This window comes from Ammospiza nelsoni, chromosome 2, assembly GCF_027579445.1.
Source record: "Ammospiza nelsoni isolate bAmmNel1 chromosome 2, bAmmNel1.pri, whole genome shotgun sequence".
NCBI classification, from domain to species: domain Eukaryota; kingdom Metazoa; phylum Chordata; class Aves; order Passeriformes; family Passerellidae; genus Ammospiza; species Ammospiza nelsoni.
In genome coordinates this window covers 61837867-61857003 of record NC_080634.1, presented here as the reverse complement: position 1 = coordinate 61857003, position 19137 = coordinate 61837867, and positions in this window count along the sequence as shown.

Here is a 19137-nt window from a genome sequence, read left to right as displayed (position 1 = left end):
GGTGGTAATTGAAACTGCTGCCCTCCCAGGTCTGAGGGGAGGCTAACTGCAGGAGAGGAGATTCTCCCTCTCCCTCGGGATAAAAGGCACAGGTGAAAATTTTAGGAGGGCTCTCTAGAAGTTGGTATGATGTAGTTGTTATGATCTAGTCAGTTCACAGATATACAGCCACTTTAAGTGCAATAAATTCACTTCTGCTGTCCAAAAGGATGGTCACGCTTCTTGTCCCAAGCTACGCATTCCCATTTGTTAGCGTTAGTATTCATGCAGCAATGCAAATTGATCTACATGATATATAAATCAAGAAAACAAGCAAGCAGTTTGGTACCAGAGCAGTGACATAATCTGTTTCTTTGGCCATCTGGTTGGAAAAATGTCTTTGCTCTGTGCAGATATGGGAATGAGATTGCTTATTTTGGCTGCAGGGCAGATTTATGGTGAATTAGAGTGATAGAGTATGGAGCCACAGAGCCAGCATCCTATTAGCTTGTCAGTCACTCAGCCTTTGCAGGGACTCACTTTTATGGGTCTCATGTTAGCCAGACTGAGAGGCTCTCACCAGCACAGATTCGCTCTTTAATTTCTCACAGAAGATTCAAAAGTCTCTGTGTTCCTGCTCCTATAACCTGAAGAAAAATTAAACATAAACACAGTCAAGTTTTCAAGACTCAGCATTCATATTGGGATAAATAGCATATTAATTAAATATTTCTAAATAACAAATGAATCCTGTTACTCCTTGTAACAGTTTCACCAAGGTCATATAAGTGCATGGCCTGGATTTTCATCACTTTTTTTTTTGTTAAAGCACTAGAGACTCGCAGACCTTTGAAAGTAATGAAAGTGCTACATTGTTTCCACTTTTATTTCATCTTTTTCTGATGTGAAAGCCCCCTCTGAAGACTGAGGTGTTGTCTGTTTAGGTGTAATCTGTCTCCAGCATGAAAGGTCATAAGTAAGAACTTGGGAATACAAGGCACTACAAAGCAAAAAAGGAGTGCTATGAGGAAATTGCTTCCTCTGAACCACTTTATGAAACTGAAAGAGATATCCAAGTGTTTTTAACTATGCAAAAATATCAAGGAAAATAAAAGCCCTTGAAACTAAGGCATTGCCTATTCTAACCCTGAAGGGAGATGTAAAGGAGCTGGATCCATCAGCAAGATGAATCTGGTCATATGTTTATGAGTACATATTCATATACAGGCTTGACCAAAATGGTGGCAATTTTGCAAAACTCAGTCACCTTCTCTATGTAATTAATATGGAGAAGAAATAATTTCAATGCACCTGAAGAGTTCAGGGTAACAATGGCCCCTGAAAAACTATGAGCTTACAACCTTAATTCAAAGGCATTTTTGACTGTTTCTTTTGCAATTCCTATATACAGGACAAAGAGAAAAGAATTTTCTGTAGAACACCCTACCATTCATGTTAGTAAAATTCAGTCATCCACAAAAGATTATGCTCTTGTCTCTCTTAAAATGGTGCTGTCTGGCTCAACCCTTTTCTGACTTTTAAGTTCTGTTCTTCTCCTTATCTTTGGCCACTTGACTTCATTTTAGTCTGTTGTATTACTGAGAGGTTTCTTTGAGAGAAAGCAACAAAAAAAATTGCCTCATTTCCTTTTTCTTGATTAATTTTGCATCCCACAGTACCTATTTGCCTTGATGAATCAGAAAATCATTTCCCAGGAAATGAATGAATTTAAACAGCACTTATCCTAGAGAGACAGTAGTGGAATTGTTGCAGCATTTTTCAGGGGCACAGAGTTTGCAGGCAGGTGTCCATTTTAGTTCTTCAACACTGTGGTTTAACTCTTTAGAAAATGTGTACCCTGGTAGGTTTAGAAATAGAAAAAATGTTTGGGATTGGGTTTTTTTTTTGTGTTTTTTTTTTTTTTTTCTTTTTTGGCCTGATGCCTAAGGCAGTCAAATATCTACCCTACTTTTTTTCCAGATTGACAAGCACAGGCATATCCTAGTATACTCCTAATTTTATTTAGCAAAAAACCCCAAAAGACAGAATTCAAATAACCACTAGAGAAATAACAAATAAGAAGGACAGAAGGATTTTTTGTTTTATCAAAAAGCAGAGCCTTATGCAGCAACCAACAAATATTAAGAAGGAGTCAAGAGAATTACTTCAAGCTTAGGCATAGATAATAGGTGATAATGATTAATCATAAGGAAAGGAAGAAAGAATTAGGTTTGTAACATCCCAAAGAACTGAGACAGGTACTCAGGAGAGATTACAGTCTGCAAGGCAGAAATTAAATGAAAACACACAGAATGGGGAAAAAAAAGTGAGAGAAAATATTGACCAATCAGAAAAATTGGGTATTGGATAACATCAACTCTTGCTTACAGGTCTTTATCGTTTAACTCATTGGACTGCATGTGTAGTATTTGTAAATGTATGTAGAGGATATATGTACAAAAAGTAGTTGTCTTTTGTATAGTCCTGTAAGAGTGTAATCCAAATTATTTTTGAAGCAGCTAGCTAAATGTGGTAAAACATTTGAAAACAAATACTCCTAAAAAACCATTAATCTTTAGGAGTCAAAATACTTTTATTTTTATTTTATTTTATTTTTATTTTATTTTATTTTATTTTATTTTATTTTATTTTATTTTATTTTATTTTATTTTATTTTATTTTATTTTATTTTATTTTATTTTATTTTATTTTATTTTCATACAGAAAATCTGCAATACCATTCAACATCAGAAGAAGAAAGAGCATAAGCATGCAGAAAGAAATGGCATAGGTAGAGTAGGTTCTTTTTCAACAATAGTTGAACAGTGTTAAGACTTCTAAGAAATGAATGGCAGAGGTAGCTTTGCAGCTGCAAAGAACTGGGAGCAGAAAGGAAAATTTTGACAAGCAAGAGGTCATGCTGACATTGAAAACTGTTGCAGTCTCCTGTTTTTAGGAAACATAATTAGGCAACGAGTAAATCAATTCACATCACACAATGGTGAATGTGTGTTTCTTTATTAAATGGTTCTGTTTTCCTCAGGTACTATGTGTGCCAAATGATGTAATTGTTACCATGGGAACTATCCTTTTAAAATAAGAAACTTAGAATTAAGCTCTGAGAGCTTCTAAAACCCCACCTGGCATGAATGTATTATTTTTCTCTCTAAAAAATTATAAATAAATAGTGAAAAATAAATAATGCTTTTCCACTTGTATCCTTAAGTAGCTCCCAATTCTTAAAATAGACCTGATGATAGTGGTTCCACTGTTTCTGGAATAGGTGTTACCTAGTGTGAGCTCCAGATACATGATCATTTATTTAAAACTGAAAAAAAAGGAAAATGCTGAGGTAAAAATACAAATTGGAGAACTGCTTTAGAAAAATGGAATTTATTATGGGATGATTTAGAGATAAAGGGAATTTCTAAAATATTAGAGTTTAAATGAACTACTTTTCTAGTCCCAATAAAAAAATTGTTATATTTATATTAAAATCATAAAAGTGTATCCAATGCTCCTCCTTCTACTCTATTAACCTGACAATCTTTCTTTCGAATGCTGGAAGAAGAGATGAAAACATTTGCTGCAAAAGCACTTGAAGTACTCTTCTGGGAACATGAATGTTTCACCATGACTAATATTTTGCAAAAGTTGTAATTTTGTGGCAAAATAACACATTTTATTTTTTATCCAGGGGGAATATTTAACCATGGTCCTTTTACTTTCCATTTTACAGCAGCATACACATAAATCACATTTCCATAACTGGTTCTGAGAACTAGAAGAAAAACAGTAGTGCCTAACGTTTCCTTTTCCTTCGTGTTTTATAGCTAAGTTGAATCAGATGTGATTGATTCATCCTTAAAATATCTCTTACCCCACAATATGACTTCATAAAATAATGCATTAAATGGAAGCATTTAAAATAGTTTTTGAGAATTCTTATAGCACTGCTCACTATTTGAAATCTTCTATGAGTCAGAAATAAGCGTCTTTCCACATGGTGCAGAACAGATTCCAATACAAAAGGATAGACTGGAAGGTCTCCTCCAAGCAGCCCTTAGCCATCAGTTAACATTTTTTAGTACTTTGTTTCATTTTGTTTGAAACGTGGAATAGAAATTTTCAGTATAAACGCAATTCATATTAAAAAGAAACTTTTCTCAAGTTTCTTAAGGTCTGGAAACACCGATCTTTTACAAAGTCCATGTCTACCTTGTGGAAGAAAATCTGATGTTTTAATTAGAATGTGCCATGCTCCCACAACATCTTTCATTGCAGGCACTTTACTGACATTTATTAATTAGTGGTCTGAACCGGCAACCCTCACTCACCCGCATAATTTTTACTTGTGATTGCAATCATTCAGTCTTTTTGCATGACTCAGATTTACGGAGCCTGTGCCTGTTCAGTAGTAAATGAGGCTCAAAAACATATAACTGAGTAGGGTTTCAGGAAACTAATTGAAAGTTGGCTTGATGTGGGCAACCATGGGTAAATAAGGCAGTTATGTGTCCCAGAATGTACCTGGCTGTAGCAAAAGTGGCTCAGATATGCTTCTTTTTAGTCTCAGAGCCCTGATGAACCAGGGTGCCTGCTAATGATGTGTTCAGAACAACTTTTTAACTAAATATGAGGTCTCCCTGAGGAGAGAGAGGGATAAAAGAAAAAAAACTCACAAAAAGAAAACAAAACAAACAAACAAGAAAACAACAAAAATCCAAACAAACAAACAAAAAAACCCAAAAATGCACCAAATCTCCCCCCCCCCCAAAACCAGAAAAAAAACCTAAGGACTAATTATGTTACTATGAGACAAAACAGTAGAAGATGAGGAACAGCATGTGTGTCACAGAAGAAAATGTATAAAAATTCCCATGGGTGTTCTGTGCTGGGATTTGACACCATTCAGGAAGGGAGAAAAGCTCTATGGTGACTCTGATGCCCCATGCCACACAGACTCCTCCAGTCAAGAATCCCCTCCTCACTGGGGTGAGCCAGTTTGGAAGGTATCAGGAGAAAGGATGATAACATCCTACAACTCAAGGAGCACTTAGAAGGAGCTCCTGGCAGGAAACAAGCAGTTCAGCAATATTCAGAGAAGACCTCTCAGGCTGGTGGCCAAAAGCTGCTAAAACCCTTGCTGCCATAAATGGTGCTATGTTTTGTGGTTTGTGATTACTTATCAAGACTTTGTTATGGCTTCTCTCAGCCCCCTTTTCCAACTCAACAGCAATAATAGGACTGTAAATTCAAGTTTCCAAGGTCCCTAATTCTGGTCTGGGACAGGAGTTTTAATTCTTATGTTTGTGTCATACGCTGTCTCCAGCCCTTTGCCCTTCTCCTTCTCATCTCTATATATCTGAGAGGCCTTGAGACAGCTATGTGCTTCACAAATTGTCAGCAACAGTGTTGGATCCTGAGTCCAGAGAAAGCAGAGTGAGTTATAGCCTTTTAAATAGTGGTTTCAATACATCCATGTAACACTTTGTGCTTATGTAAATGGTCTGCATTTTAGCAGAACTACTTAGGAGTAAAAATTGTAAGAGTTTGAGCTTTAATCATTTATCAGTAAATGTTGGGTAAATGTTTGTTTTTTTTCAATAAGAAATTATTGTCAGCAAAGACCTGAGTTCATCCTAGGAAGTGCAGAATTTTTCTTACTAAATTACCTAGTTGGGATTCTTAGACAAAGGTTCCTCTAGGGAGAGAGAGTTAGGAAGGGAGAGGATGGCATCTACTGATATTTATTTAGGCCATTAAGGTCTAATTCTCTGCCTGGAGAAGCTTCTCTGTCTCTCCTGACAGGAGGGAAGCTTCCAGTAATTAGGCACCTAACTTACACACTGCTGCAAAGTGGGCTGAAGCCAAGTCACCATGCCATCAATTCTACTCCACGTGTCCGGGCCAGTCAAGGAAATAGAGCTCTCGTAAAATCTGTAACCTCGGCTCTAACCCCCCCTGCCTCTTCTGGGCCTGCTTGTCTGTGTTACCCTGGCCCAGCTCTGATGTAGCTCAGCAGCACAACTTTGGTCCAGGCTTCTGAAGAAATTCTTAAGTGATGAGAAGGTCCAGAGAGTGAGGATAAGTGGGATAAGAGGGGAAAACCACAGGCAGAGGCACAATTACAGATACAGAGTCTGTGAGTACCATAAAGATTCAGGAAGAAAACTGACAACTTGGTTGTCATTAAAGAAAAAAAAGCAGTCCAAGGAGTTTCTTGGTGTGATTAATGTCAGTCTGTTGTATCTCAGTGGTCTCCATGGGGTGACAGTTTAAAGAGGGATAATACCTTGGAGCTAGGAACCAAGGGTTCAGCAACTCAGCAAAACTTCCCAACATTTTAGAGAGCAGCTAAAGCTGATACTTCACTAATGTCTGTCTGAGCAGCAAACACTTTTTCACACTTTTGGAGGGATGTTGAACACACTAATGTTTATTCTAAGAGTTCAAAATATCTAGCTTTATATTTCATGTGTTAGCTAATAAATTATTGCTTTACGCCTTTGCTTGTGTATGTTCTGCTTGCAAACCTCTCTTTGATAATAGTTAAATATTCCCAAATGAAATAATCCAAAGAAGGGCAGCAACATCTGACATAAAGAGTTGGTGACTTTGCAACAGCTGATCATTAAGATTCTTAAGAATCTTGCACAGTAAGAGTCAGACTTACTTTGACTGAAACTGTCTTGATTATTCAAGTGTCGTGGTTTCCTGTGTTCATCTGTAATTTTCAAAAAGTTTTTCTCCTTCTCAGTACTAATCTTTTGCAAATGTTGTGAAAGGTCATAAGTAGCATTGTATTTAGAAGTCAGAAGAGAGGCTGGTCATCAGAGACATTTTCTTTAAAAAAAATATACTTCAAGATAAGAGGGAAAATCTGTTTTATAGCATATTGTTTTCTGGTATGATAGTAGCACTTACATATTTTTCCATTATTTTCTTCAGTCTCATCAGAGATTTTATAAAATTTACCATTGCCTTTTCCTCATTTCTTATTCTTATATCTTCCAGTATCCTATAAGGTTCTGAATTCTTTCATTTTATTTTCTAGCCCTAATTTCCAGCTCTTGTCCTAATTTACAGTATCCATGCATATTGCTTTTCTTTCTCTTTATTTTTGCTGAGATTAGCATTAAAAAGTAGATTCAAAATGATCAAGCCTTTCTTTTTTGGTTTATTATTATGAAATAAAATCATACTTCACTGCTCACAGAGAAAAATAGATTTTTTAACTTAATACCATGCTAACTGGAAATATTTTAACAAACTGTGTCAATGAATCATCATGTTAATAAAGTTATTTAAGAATGTCTGTCATTCTTTTTAACCTGCCTTCATGTATTTTTTAAGATTGTCCTCGTTGAGTTATGGTAATAACTGAACTATGTCAAAACTCACTAGCTTTTCTACCCTAGGTGTTTTAACAAAATTTTCCATATTACACTGACCCATTACATTTTCTTAGTATGGTGTTGAAAAATATGGAATCCTCCTGATTTGTTTTTTTATTGTAAACCAGAACATCCCAATTTTTGTGGCAGACAGAAAAACACACCTAAACAATGAGGCTTGTTAACAGCCCTGGCTTCTGTAAATGTCATTATCTTTATGATTATATCTTCATAATTTTTCCTATATTCCTCATTTGGAAACATGACTTGGCTATGATCAGGTTAAACTGATTAAACAAACAGAAAATAATGTTTTATGTTATTGTAAAAATAGTCAGATTATTTAGAATTTCCAACTTTGCCAGAGGACTGGGAGGAAGAAAGTGATCTTTCTTCCTTTCTTCCTTCTTTGTTTCTTTCTCTCACTTTCTTAAAAGTAATTATTCAAATTTCCAGAGCCTTCCACTCTCCAAAAATTATTTTTATCAACCTTTGAATGGCAACTACCTATTCTCCTCCAAAAAAGCAAATATCCATAAAAATCTAGTCACTTCAGATCACAAGAAGTCACTTTTCATCACAAGAACAAGAAAAAACAGACTATAAGAATGGAGAAAATGCTTACCTCTCAGGTGAAATTAATAAAAATCTTGAAAATTACTGTCTACTATGTCCTTGTAAGAAATTCTTTCCTTTGCATGGCTTGCTAGTCCCGTGCTTTCTAGAGGAAAAAAAAAAATCAAAACTCTTTTCTCTATCATTGGTCAGGCTTGGATGCGGGTTTTATCCATGCCTCATGAAATGCCTATACCTTATGTTTTTAGGGGGCTTTCAAATCCAGTGTTACTTTGGTGCTGCTGAAAGCTTTTCCTCTTTCTCTCTCTGGTCCTCTTATGCTCTGGCATCACACACTTGTCTATATTAACTGCTTTTTAGCATCCAGAATAGTTTCCAGTCCATTCAACAAGGACCTCTGTCTCAGGTAGCATCAGGCAGCTGCATCCAGCGCACCCAGCCTCAGCTCAGCTCGCATGAGCACAGCTCAGGAGTCAGTGAGCCTGAAGTCATGATGCAGGATCTTGTGTTGAGTGGGTTTTTCTCTATTTGCCCTGTGCTGCACCCCAAACCACCCCTTTGGTGAGCAGGCAGAGGTGTTCCAGAGGAAACAGCTAAGCAATCTTTCCTTCTTGGCGTAAGATCCTGCCTTTCCCAGTATAAAGCATACAGTAACCACACATCAAAAGGTAACAAGCACCATGTACCTCTGGCAAATTTTATTAATATTTAAACAGGTCTAAAATATGGTATTTAATTTTTTTTTTTAATAAAATTGACAATCTAATTTAGGACATCTTTTTTCTTTTTTTCATTTTTTCCCTTCTTTTATGGAAAGCAGACAGAAGAATTTAGGCCCTTTTCACTGTGAAAATTTGACAACACTAAGAAATGCTAAGAGATTGGCTATATTTTCAAGAAAAAGTTTTGCAATGTAAATTATTATTGTTTCCATTGTGTGTGTGTTTTTAATGAAAAATTTGAATAAATTCTGCTAATTTCCTTAAAATTCACTTCTATATATTAGACAAAGAATATATCCTTAGGTCAGTATATTTGGACTAAGTTTCTACTGAAATTTTAAGAGTAACCAGAGATGTTGTTGCATTCTTTCTCAAGTAGCATATAAATAACATAAATTGAGAATGATTCAATGCATTGTCTTCATCTATAGTCTTAACCACTCTCCTTTAATTTCTTTTCCAGAAAGATAAAAGGGCTTTAAGATTAAAATTTTAATGCTTAGGAGAAAACTTTTCCTTTTGTGAATTCACTTCCTGTCAGAACCATTGCAGATGTTTATGAACAGTTTTTGGATTTATAAGGAGAAATAGACAGAAAAGTAAGATTAAAGAAGTAAAACTGGGATATAAAACAAATAAAAATAAGCTAAATTGCTTTTGAGGGAAAGAGACAAAGAAAGAAGACACAACTATCACTTTAAAAAGTTCCATGATCATTGACAGATAAAGGAAAATAATTTCAATAGTGTCAGTACCCTAAACCCAGAGGGACCAGACACAATACTTCTGACAGCACATTTTTGAAATATATATGTGATACAGTGTGCATATTTGGTGAGCTCTTCTCCCAGAGGAGAAAGCTGCATCTATACCTTTGGCATAGAAGTTTGTTGTCCTGAATATATACTGAAGAGGTCTGTTCTGTAGAGTCACCTCCTACAGTCCTGGAGCTACTCTAAGCTGAACTAGATTAACGCATTGCCAATGAGCTCAACAGATCTCTGCCAATTTACATTGTCTGAGGTTCCAAAGTTGCTGGAGGGGAAAGAAATGTCCCAGGTGTCCCAGAAAACAGAAAGAAAAATAAGAAAATGCAAATCACTTGAGGGCACATCAAAAACACACGACTAACTCAGCTTGCTTCACATCAGGTTCTTACAGAAAATATTGAAGTGCTTCATAGCAACTGCACTACATCCATGAAGGACTGAGTGCTTACAGCTAGTACAAAACATTGAAAATGAGTTTGTATAAATGTACATTAATTTACTTGTGACTTTCTTCCAGACACAAATCAAATCATCTGTAAACAAAATAATAAAAAATGAGGAGATGACCATACTTTAGGATGAATTCTTACCATACTCTGTGTGTAACCTCATTGTTCTCAGCAACAGCCAGTTGTTTCCAGAACAAACACAGTTCTGGAAAACAGACTCCCAGATAAGCAATTAACATTCTGCTTTTATAATTTATTGTAAATCATTATTTCACCTTCTTTCTAAACACTGTCCCTATACCCATCTGAATACAATTGTTCACAAAAAAACTAATATAAGCTTTAAGCCTTGAATCTATAATATATAATGAAGGTTGAGCATATAATTGGCTTTATAGCTTGCTCTTAATTGAATTGTCTTATTTTTTTGACAAGTTGTCAGGGAATTATTGTATGTTGTTGTGATACAACTGGTCAACTGAGCATCTTACTATGGAAAAATCCAGCTGGTGTCCTGGTCAAAATTTCTAAAATTTTTTTAGATTGTATTGTAAGTATGTCACTTGACCTCTGGCTAGATCAACAGGACACAGTTCATTCATTGCTTCTGTATTGTATCTGCTAACCTTACCCTGAAGTTTCCTTTTCCCTATGGAGTGTGGAATGGCAGTGGATGCCAACAGGTTGGCAACTGCATTATGTCCCATATCTCTATTAATTATTGTCAGAACATATGCACTCAGCTTACATGCAGACAGCTGCATTGAAAACAAAATAATTTATGCTTTTGCATCTTGAGTTGATGCCCAAACACAAACACAACACTGAAAGGAATTTAAACAATAGCGTAGAAGTGCCTTTCCACAGAGCAATTTGGGTCAAGCCCAGATGCCTGATAGTTTAAAGCAAGTTAAATGACTTGTGATTAATTTAACCCATGGCTGAGAGTGACTAATGAATCTGCTAATGTAATTAAGAACAGAAAGCTGTGGCCAGAAGAGTCACAAAATGAGGCTCAGTTAATGGCCAGGGCAATGATAACTGGGGTCCATAAACCTATAAAAACCTATATTGGATTCAGCTCATCCAATTTTAGGCATTGAGTAGACCTCTCTGTCTGAGTCAGACACTAAGCTTCTTTTATATACAACAGCGAGAAATACGAACATGTAGGGCAAAGTTCATCTTTTCTAGTTTATTAGTCTACATTAGGTAGAAATAAATGTCTTCCTAACAGTGCCTATTTCTCTTCACTGGCAATAAAAAGAACCTAAGGTAACTAGTTTAAATTCAGGCATCTACATTGGATCAGAGGACTCCCACCTGGGTGTCTGTAGATAATAGTGTGTCTCATATCAGAGAGAAGCTCTGCACCATCTGCTCCAGACAGGCTTGTCTAAAGCTCCAACCCCACCAGAGGTAGCCTTTATCGACATGCCAATTACAGGAACAGCTGCATTAGTCCTTAAATTTGCCCTGCAGTCAGAGATGTCTAATCCTACCCAGTTATCTCATTATGACAAATATTTTTAAAATGTAGCACCCACAAGAAGAGAAAGTTCAAACACATCGAATAAAAACCCCATAAAAATTCATATTTTATTCACTTCAGCCATCCCACCAACATTTGCCATTGTAAAAAAGACCATGTGTGAAAACAAGTACTATCATGAGGGAATTTGAGAAAACATTATATATCCAAAATAAGAGACTTAAAGGAGGATTTAGAATTCAGATTAATTAGAGCTAGCAATATCAACAAGGATAACACAAAGCAAATAGGAAAGAGCATCAAAAGTAATGAAAAGGTATGCAAAATATTATCTTGGTTTGCTATCAGGAAAGCATTTAGCAAAGGTATTTTTTCTACTGCCATTGCAGTCAGTCTCCCAACAGACTGAAAGTTTAAACCTGCTAGAAGGTACCCAGCCTGTTGTTTGGCAACACTAGTTGCCAAGGCAACAGAAGCCAGTGACACTTTGCCTTCTTCCTGATGGATTCTGCCACTAAAATACGGAAATCAGGGTCCTGAAGTGACATGATGTCTCTTTGGAAGACATTTTACGGTGCCATGAAATCCCTATCTCATAGTGGAGGACAGAGGTATTCTGAAATATTAAATGTATTTCTTTATTTTGCCAACCTTTATTGATGTGTCACAGGGCCTTTCCTTTATTGTGATGTTACTTGGATGGATGCTCGGAATTTTGACAAACTGGTCAAAAGAACACTGAACAGGGTACTGCTATTCATGCATTAGAGCCACTTATTTGGGTTAAACCAGGTAAGAGATATAGACAACAGAGATAAAAATATCTCTGTAGTTAATGATTTAAAATCTATTTATAACATTTTGCACAAATAGGTGCACATATGGAAAACAAGCAACATTTTTTGTTGTACAGTTTGCAAGGCTTAAATAAAGATAATGCTTTTAAATTTTGGTTTGCTACAAACAAAAAACATTCACTGAAGCATATTTTAGGGGAATAATCTTAACTGTCTTAATGTGAAGGAGAAAAGTCTAAACTAGAATCCTTTCTCTCAGCGTAATGAAACTCTTGATTTGTTCCTCAACTCTCACTCTTTTCTCTCCCAGCGGTAGCTTTTCACACATTCCCCCTTGTTTAAACCCCACAACTCTTTCCTTTGTGAGTCATTACTCAGTTCAATGTAGAACTCCTTTTGAATGTTGCTTAAAGCTATTCTCCCATTGATCTGCACCATGACATGTCTCCCATAGCAGATGGATTTGCTTTCCTCTTAATAAATGTCCCAAATGTTTCCATATCCTTTTCAGGAATAATTTACAGAGAACAAAATGGTCGAATTAATTTAATTTTGTACTTTAACAAAATTCTATCATTTTTATGAAGGCATTTAGTTTGAAAGTATTCCAATATCTTTGCATACTGAGAGGGAAATCAGACTTTTTTCATCTTTATATTGATACACAAATAACACTTAATTTGAACAGTTTTGTCTTCAGGTTTTAAAATTTTCTCATCTCACTTAAGATAATAATTGCTGTTTCTGCATTGTCATCTCATAATGTTATACAATTCTGAAGAAAAATACATTATCAAATGCATGAATACAGCCCACATTTCTGACATCAGATGAGTCACGCTATGTGTGAGCCGAGCATATGGATGAAAATTAGTTTTCTATAATGTGATAAAGCAAACCTGTATCAAACAGTAATAATTACATATATATTGTACTAAAATAGTTACTCCAAATAGTTCTACAGGCAGTAAGTAACTCCTTTGCATGTCACAAAAGCTGAACATGCTGTTTCCTTTAAAGCTGAGGCTTCATCAATAGCACTTACTTGATTCTAGTTCCCTAAACAAACACACGCTCTTAATGGAATAAGGTGAACTTCAAGTGAATTGTTGTCAGTAAAAAGGAATGATGCACAATTAATGTCACAAGTGTCTTTCACATTTTCTTTCTAATATCTTTCACGTTGGAAAGTAAAATACAATACAAAATCTGAGTTCAGAGCAGAATTGCAGAGGGGAATGCTTAGAAAATTAATTTAAGATGTACAGAGCAGCAAAGGAGAACAATAATTCAGAAGTCTAAATGAAAAAGTAGAATTTGGAATTTTTTATTATGGTTAAAATAGTTTAAACTTGTAAATATGTTTAAAATTATCTGGCATTTTTTCTATGTCAGATCTCTATACAAATAACTTAACCACATATTTATTAAATATCAGGAATATTATCATTTGTACTTGCCTAAAATCCACATATAATTTTATAAGTGTAGCTGTTGAGGTCTTAAGTAGTTGAACAAAATTTTGACCCAAGTACAGTACAGTAACAAATTACAGAGTGCATTTTTGTTTGTTATAAAGTCTTTGTCTTTGAAACTGCTTTTCGAGCACTGTTTGCTGCAGAAAAGATGTCCAGAAAGCATCATATGTTCCGTGCCCTCCAACAGAATGAATCAATCATTCAAATTCAAACAGTATCAATCTCTGAAGTACACATTGATCTGCTTACTCCTGATGGAACACTGGGGTTTTAGTTTTAACTTACTGATTCCTTCTAAGCTATTTTTTACTTGGGAAAATGTGTACCTCCCTATGCGTTATATTTGTTCTCCCCAAAAACAATGACAATGGAGATGGCAGTTTCAGGCTTCCAGACTACCTGGCTGAAAATCTTTCAGGCAAGAAACTGAAAATAAAAGCTCACTTTAATAAGGAATATTTGACTAGTAGTCAGTCTAAACGACTGTTAACAAACAATAATGAAGAATTTTTGAAAAACATAAAAATAATAACAAAAATAATAAAGAATGGGTGATGTGACAAGAAGAGTGAAATAAATGTTGGCAGTGTGAAGAATTGAAACAGGGACTTGTATATGAAAAATTGCTGCTCTATCAAGAGTAGATGTCTGTATGGAACAATGAGGGTAGATGACCTAAAATGAAATCAGAATGTAGATTCTAACATCGTGAAATGAAGGATGGACACAGGTTTTGAAATAGTTTTTGAAATCTGATCAATATAACTCGACTATAACCTGCATGTTTGCTGTGTGATACACTTATTCCATCCTGTAGCACAGAGTGAAAATGTCCTACCCTTGCTGGCACATGACTTGTGTGCACTTCAGAGTCACACACTAAGCCTGAACACCTTTTCACTCTTGCTCTGAGGGTATATTTTATCATTTCCTCTACACACCAGCATACAAATAGACTGCAAGTGCCCCTTCAGTCTCCTATTGCTGAATCCTCTTTAAAATCTAGTTAATCACAGATCTTGACTATCATTCTGTTTATATTTTAACTGCGGATACTGCACTTATATATTTAGCCACCACAATTAGGACTTTGCTCAGATACAGTTTATCATTCCTTTTTTCGTCTTAATGCAACTATTTAGTGTAGATTTTAATCTTCAACTTCATGAATTATATTTGCTTGAAGAACAGCATAACTGGGCACCTAGAAATTAAAAGAAAACAAATAATGAGAAAATTTAAGAGGAAATTTAATAAATTTTTTCTCTGGTTACATGAAATAATTAATGATTTAATCACCTAACAAAACAGTTTTTAATTATCCAGGGTAGTTTTATTTCTTTCTTATACATTGGTTTTCTCCAAGTAGTTTTAGTAGCCTTAAGCAGGAAAAAATAATTTCTATACATTTTTCTCTTTATATTTGTTTATGTGCACATCTATTTAAAATCACTTGGTTTATCAAACTGCTTCTTCCAATATTATTTAAAATTTAAAATAAGTTAGAGAAAAATTTTTATGCAACCTATTTGCTGATTGTAGAATTATGTGAATCTTTCTATTGTTGTACACAGACATATTTGAAAGCTCAAAGAACCTTTTGAAGTTTTAACTAAGAAAACTATTACAAGTAGATAAACTAGAAAATTATGCTCAAGTATATGAATATGTAAATATAGACTAATTTTTATTTAGAAATTGAGATAAACACTTTGTTACTAGTCTCAGTTTTCACCATTATGTGATTTATATGATAGCAGAAACTAGAAAATGTTATTCAAGTACAGAAAAGAATTAGATTGGTTTCATTAACATAAGGTCTGAATTCTAAACATAAAAGTGTTTATTAATAATTATTCCTAATCCTTTAGATATGAAAAGTTAAGATTTTGGTAGAACAAAAACTCATATTTTAAATTGATCTCACCTAGCTAATAATTCTACTGCTGTACTAACTTATAGGCGTAACTAAGATCAGCTACTGAATAGTTTATTTCTAGAGAATGACTATGACACTTGGCTGTTGGCTGAGCTTTATTTGTATTTTTGGTTAAGAAAATTTAGACACTTTAAAATGTAATTCTCATAATGAACCACTACTTTCTCTTAAAATCTTTAAATTGCATGAGGTTAGAACATGCTTTCTGAAAGCCCTTGACTTCTTGAGTACAGTTTTTATTTTTTTTCAAATATAAACTGATACATATATTCTTATTTTCACAGCTTAGGCATAATTTAAGTATGCTCTTACCTTAATACTGACTTTGATTTTTTTAATCAGTGGTTATACTAAACTTAGTGTGCTTTAGCATTGTAATGACCAGTTATATGGAACTACTACAACAGGTAAAATTTTCACACCTTGCAAAGCTCTAGACATCCATAAATAAAATAAAATGCAACTAGCAGAGCTTGATGGGTTAATGTAAAAATTTCTAATAGTATGCTGTCTGGAAAAAGTTGAAATTTACCTCCCCCAGCAGTCATTTAGTCCAGAAGGCAAAAAATTTCAGCTTAATTAAAGATAAGTTTCTGGGTGTATATTTTCCTATTCATGATGGAAATAGTTTCACACTATTAAGGCACAAAGAAAAGTTTAATATTTGAAAGGCATTACACCAGTTTAGCTCTTCAATAGCATATATTTTATATACCTATAAATGTCTGTTACAAACCTAAAGGAAGCATAGTCTTTGAATTGCCTGTGCTCTATGATACAGCTCATATATCAGAGAAAGATGAAGAGGATATCATACCATCTAAATCTATACTTAACAAGTGAAGCATTTGTAATCCAGTCTCTGACCGTCTCTCCCCTGGGCTATTCCAATGAAACATCTGTTGAGGGGCTTATTCTGATAATGCAGTGCTCTTAGGGCTCTGCATATATTAACGGTAGAACTACTAAAACATTGCGTAATATTCAATTATAACTCTGAAATATTCTTCTTCAAAATTATTTTTAAAACTTTTACAGAAGAACACAATATAATCCCTTCTTCCTCAGCACCACCAGAAACATTTACTGAAGGTAAATGGGTTTGGGATGAACACTTAGAGAAGTTAGTGTCCTGTTGCTTATTTGCATAAGGAATTAACTGTCTGTGGCAGGAGGGTTCAGCTTAAGGGCTCTATGACAGGTGGAGGTCAGCGACAAATAATAACTCTCAGGGTTCTGTCTTGGCATTGGTGCCTTTCGATATCTTTATCAGTATCAGAGAAAGCTTTGATCAAGTGCACCTCCAGCAGGTTTGCAGATGACATGAAGTTGAGCAGTGTGGTTCACACAACAGACGGATGGGATGCCATCCACAGGGACCTGGAGAAGAGGGCCCACAAGAACTTCATGGAGTTCAGCAAGTGTTGGGGCAATCTCAGATATGAGAACAGGCTGGCAGATGAACAGATCAACAGCGGCCCAGCAGGGAGGACTGAGGGGTTCTAGTGAATGAAAACCTCATCCTGTGTCAACAGCATGCATTAGAGCTCAGAAGGCAAACCACATCCTAGGCTGCATCCCAAGGGAAGTGGCCAGCCCCTCTACTCTGCCCCTGTGAAATCCTGCCTGGAGTACTGCACCCAGGCCAGAAGTACACAGCTAAAGAAAGACATGGATCTGTTTAAGTGGGTCCAGAGGAGGACCATGAAAATGATCTAATGGCTGGACAACGTCTCCTATGAGGACAGGCTGAGAGAGTTCAGCTTGTTTATCCTGGAGAAGAAGCAGGTCCAGAGAGACTCCTTTGCAGCCTTTTAGTATATAAATGGAGCTTGTAAGAAAGTGAGAGTGGGAATTTTACACAGGAAGGTATGATGGAACAAGGAAGAAGAGTTTTAAGCCAATATTGGTGAGATTTAGATTTGATACAAGGAAGACATTCTCTATTGTTAGAATGGTGAGGCACTGTAACAGGTTACTCAGAGAAGCTGGGGATGTCCCATCCCTGAAAAGGTTCATGGCCAGGCTGGACAGAGCCCTGAACAACCGGATCTCATGGACGGTGTCTCTGCCTGTGGCAGGGGGCCTGGAACCAGATAATCTTAAGGTCCCTTTGAACCTAAGCCATGATTCTATTATTCTCTGCATGTTGTCATCTTATTGCAGGGGTTCCATACTGTTGTCTCCTTATCACAAAAGTTTCATACCTTCTTCGTGTTTCTTGTGGTCAACTCCTCAGAGCACTGACTCTTTCTTCTTCACAAAGCAGCAACCAACTCCAGTTCCCTTCTCATCCACGTAACCCACTCTTCTATAGCACTCTTCTTCTTACTGGTCACAGTTGTGGCCTGTTCAAGTCAGGCCTGTTCCTAATCTCTCATAATTGGCCCAGCTGCAACTCCTTCGGGGTAGGATTAATTTCTACACTATCTTTATTTTCTTATATTCTATCCCTCTACATCTGGGCCCATGGGAAAAGAGAAGAAAAAAAGAAAGTGGATGGAATAAAGGCAAAAAAGTGATCATTTTTAAACAGTATAAAATCCATGTTGTATTATCCCAGTTTGAAAGCACACTTGGAATGACTAGGGCTGTGGTAATCACATTTAGCTGGAGTTTTCTTTCAACTTTATTTATGGCAATAAACATTCTAACTCACTTGAGTACAGCTGATCTATGTTTTATCTGAGTTGCACTAAAACAGTTATTGGAATTTAATTTTAGAACCCAAGCTACAAATAGGCAAATGATGATTACTCCATTTTATTTTCCTGTTTGGTTTATAACAGTATTTTGTGTGAGTGAATTGCCAATTAATAGTCTCAACATGCTAGTTTTGTAAACAAGATAGACTCTTAATTATATTTTATCTAACTGTACACAATGTACCACAAAATAATTTGCTACATTTAGCAAATGGTACTAAAATAAGTGAAAAAATAATTTGATGTTGTCAAGAATGAAAGGTTATTCTTTTTTAATATTTTGAAAACTGCAAATTTTGCAATTGTGTTTTGAGTGAGACCTTTATAAAAAAAACCTGAAATAAATTTACTAGGTGTTCGTAAATATATACATAGAATTTTCTTGGGTTTTTTATAACTAAAGGTTTAATTTGTTTATTGTATTACATGTATTTATTTATTTATTTATCTCCTTGAAGGGAATTAAATTTATATAAGAGCTACATACATCAGTAACAATTTTTGTGAATGTTTAATTGTTTGAGAAATGTTTAATTTAAATAATCCTGCTGTGTGATCCTTATTTATATAGGGAATTTTTTTGCTTCACACTTGATCTCATCTAATTCCTCATCACTGAGAAATATTTTTTTGTGACTGTTTGCAACCTTCTTCTTCAAGAGGGAGTGCACTGTATCTCCCCAGATAGCAGCATACTGTTGTTACTACTAATATATAGGTCAGATAATTGGTGCAAAAATTTTGGATGTAGTTATGTGTAGAATTTCCTAATTAAAATTTCCAAAACTTTAAAACCATCTCCAAAACATAAAAGCACACAGGTCAGAACAGAC